The sequence below is a fragment of the Syngnathus typhle genome, unplaced genomic scaffold, assembly GCF_033458585.1.
Source record: "Syngnathus typhle isolate RoL2023-S1 ecotype Sweden unplaced genomic scaffold, RoL_Styp_1.0 HiC_scaffold_258, whole genome shotgun sequence".
Classification (NCBI taxonomy): domain Eukaryota; kingdom Metazoa; phylum Chordata; class Actinopteri; order Syngnathiformes; family Syngnathidae; genus Syngnathus; species Syngnathus typhle.
Window position 1 is genome coordinate 37,501 of NW_026872162.1, and position 3,097 is coordinate 40,597.

Here is a 3,097-nt window from a genome sequence, read left to right on the forward strand (position 1 = left end):
GATGAGGCAGCATCCTCGGGCAGCAGGCGGGAGGAGGCAGCCTCCCCTTAGTATAACTTAGTCTCCGGAGAATGACAGCGGGCGCGCGCAAGAGGCCAGTCCGGGGATGAGGCAGCATCCTCGGGCAGCAGGCGGGAGGAGGCAGCCTCCCCTTAGTATAACTTAGTCTCCGGAGAATGACAGCGGGCGCGCGCAAGAGGCCAGTCCGGGGATGAGGCAGCATCCTCGGGCAGCAGGCGGGAGGAGGCAGCCTCCCCTTAGTATAACTTAGTCTCCGGAGAATGACAGCGGGCGCGCGCAAGAGGCCAGTCCGGGGATGAGGCAGCATCCTCGGGCAGCAGGCGGGAGGAGGCAGCCTCCCCTTAGTATAACTTAGTCTCCGGAGAATGACAGCGGGCGCGCGCAAGAGGCCAGTCCGGGGATGAGGCAGCATCCTCGGGCAGCAGGCGGGAGGAGGCAGCCTCCCCTTAGTATAACTTAGTCTCCGGAGAATGACAGCGGGCGCGCGCAAGAGGCCAGTCCGGGGATGAGGCAGCATCCTCGGGCAGCAGGCGGGAGGAGGCAGCCTCCCCTTAGTATAACTTAGTCTCCGGAGAATGACAGCGGGCGCGCGCAAGAGGCCAGTCCGGGGATGAGGCAGCATCCTCGGGCAGCAGGCGGGAGGAGGCAGCCTCCCCTTAGTATAACTTAGTCTCCGGAGAATGACAGCGGGCGCGCGCAAGAGGCCAGTCCGGGGATGAGGCAGCATCCTCGGGCAGCAGGCGGGAGGAGGCAGCCTCCCCTTAGTATAACTTAATCTCCGGAGAATGACAGCGGGCGCGCCTAAGAGGCTGGTCCGGGGACCAGGCACTCTCCCCGGACAACAAAGCACGTCCCCCTCCTGAGTGGACAAAAAAAATCCACTCCTGGTACCTAAGATTTTCTCCAGCGGCGGGCTGGGAGTCTAATCTTTCTCCTGGCCGAGAAAAGAGCACTTTCCCCCGGACAACAAAGCACGTCCCCCTCCTGAGTGGACAAAAAAAATCCACTCCTGGTACCTAGAATTTTCTCCAGCGGCGGGCTGGGAGTCTAATCTTTCTCCTGGCCGAGAAAAGAGCACTTTCCCCCGGACACCAAACCAGCCAACGTCCCCCTCCTGAGTGGACAAAAAAAATCCACTCCTGGTACCTAAAATTTTCTCCAGCGGCGGGCTTGGGACGAAAATCAATCTTCCTCCCGAAATTAAACCACTATTGGCGGACGCCAGCCCCAAGCGCCAGCCCCGACCGCCACCCCCCGACCGCCACAAGGCGACCGCCACAAGGCGACCGCCACAAGGCGACCGCCACAAGGCGACCGCCACAAGGCGACCGCCACTGGCCCCAAGCGCCAGCCCCGACCGCCACCCCCCGACCGCCACAAGGCGACCGCCACAAGGCGACCGCCACAAGGCGACCGCCACAAGGCGACCGCCACAAGGCGACCGCCACAAGGCGACCGCCACTGGCCCCAAGCGCCAGCCCCGACCGCCACCCCCCGACCGCCACAAGGCGACCGCCACAAGGCGACCGCCACCGGCCCCAAGCGCCAGCCCCGACCGCCACCCCCCGACCGCCACAAGGCGACCGCCACAAGGCGACCGCCACAAGGCGACCGCCACAAGGCGACCGCCACAAGGCGACCGCCACCGGCCCCAAGCGCCAGCCCCGACCGCCACCCCCCGACCGCCACAAGGCGACCGCCACAAGGCGACCGCCACAAGGCGACCGCCACAAGGCGACCGCCACAAGGCGACCGCCACTGGCCCCAAGCGCCAGCCCCGACCGCCACCCCCCGACCGCCACAAGGCGACCGCCACAAGGCGACCGCCACAAGGCGACCGCCACAAGGCGACCGCCACAAGGCGACCGCCACAAGGCGACCGCCACTGGCCCCAAGCGCCAGCCCCGACCGCCACCCCCCGACCGCCACAAGGCGACCGCCACAAGGCGACCGCCACCGGCCCCAAGCGCCAGCCCCGACCGCCACCCCCCGACCGCCACAAGGCGACCGCCACAAGGCGTTAGTGGCCGCGCCCGGTACTTTACTGGACCCTATTTGGCCCGCGGACCGGCCGGCGTCGCTTCCTTGAATGCTTAGCCGCCTTTCGAGCTGCCATGCCGGGCTTGAGTTAGTGGTTTGCGCCCGGTACTCTACGTTAAAAGTCAGGCGGAACGGCTCTGAAGCTCCAGACGGTGCTTCCTTGAATGCTTAGCCGCCTTTCGAGCTGCCATGCCGGGCTTGAGTTAGTGGTTTGCGCCCGGTACTCTACGTTAAAAGTCAGGCGGAACGGCTCTGAAGCTCCAGACGGTGCTTCCTTGAATGCTTAGCCGCCTTTCGAGCTGCCATGCCGGGCTTGAGTTAGTGGTTTGCGCCCGGTACTCTACGTTAAAAGTCAGGCGGAACGGCTCTGAAGCTCCAGACGGTGCTTCCTTGAATGCTTAGCCGCCTTTCGAGCTGCCATGCCGGGCTTGAGTTAGTGGTTTGCGCCCGGTACTCTACGTTAAAAGTCAGGCGGAACGGCTCTGAAGCTCCAGACGGTGCTTCCTTGAATGCTTAGCCGCCTTTCGAGCTGCCATGCCGGGCTTGAGTTAGTGGTTTGCGCCCGGTACTCTACGTTAAAAGTCAGGCGGAACGGCTCTGAAGCTCCAGACGGTGCTTCCTTGAATGCTTAGCCGCCTTTCGAGCTGCCATGCCGGGCTTGAGTTAGTGGTTTGCGCCCGGTACTCTACGTTAAAAGTCAGGCGGAACGGCTCTGAAGCTCCAGACGGTGCTTCCTTGAATGCTTAGCCGCCTTTCGAGCTGCCATGCCGGGCTTGAGTTAGTGGTTTGCGCCCGGTACTCTACGTTAAAAGTCAGGCGGAACGGCTCTGAAGCTCCAGACGGTGCTTCCTTGAATGCTTAGCCGCCTTTCGAGCTGCCATGCCGGGCTTGAGTTAGTGGTTTGCGCCCGGTACTCTACGTTAAAAGTCAGGCGGAACGGCTCTGAAGCTCCAGACGGTGCTTCCTTGAAGTGCTTAGCCGCCTTTCGAGCTGCCATGCCGGGCTTGAGTTAGTGGTTTGCGCCCGGTACTCTACG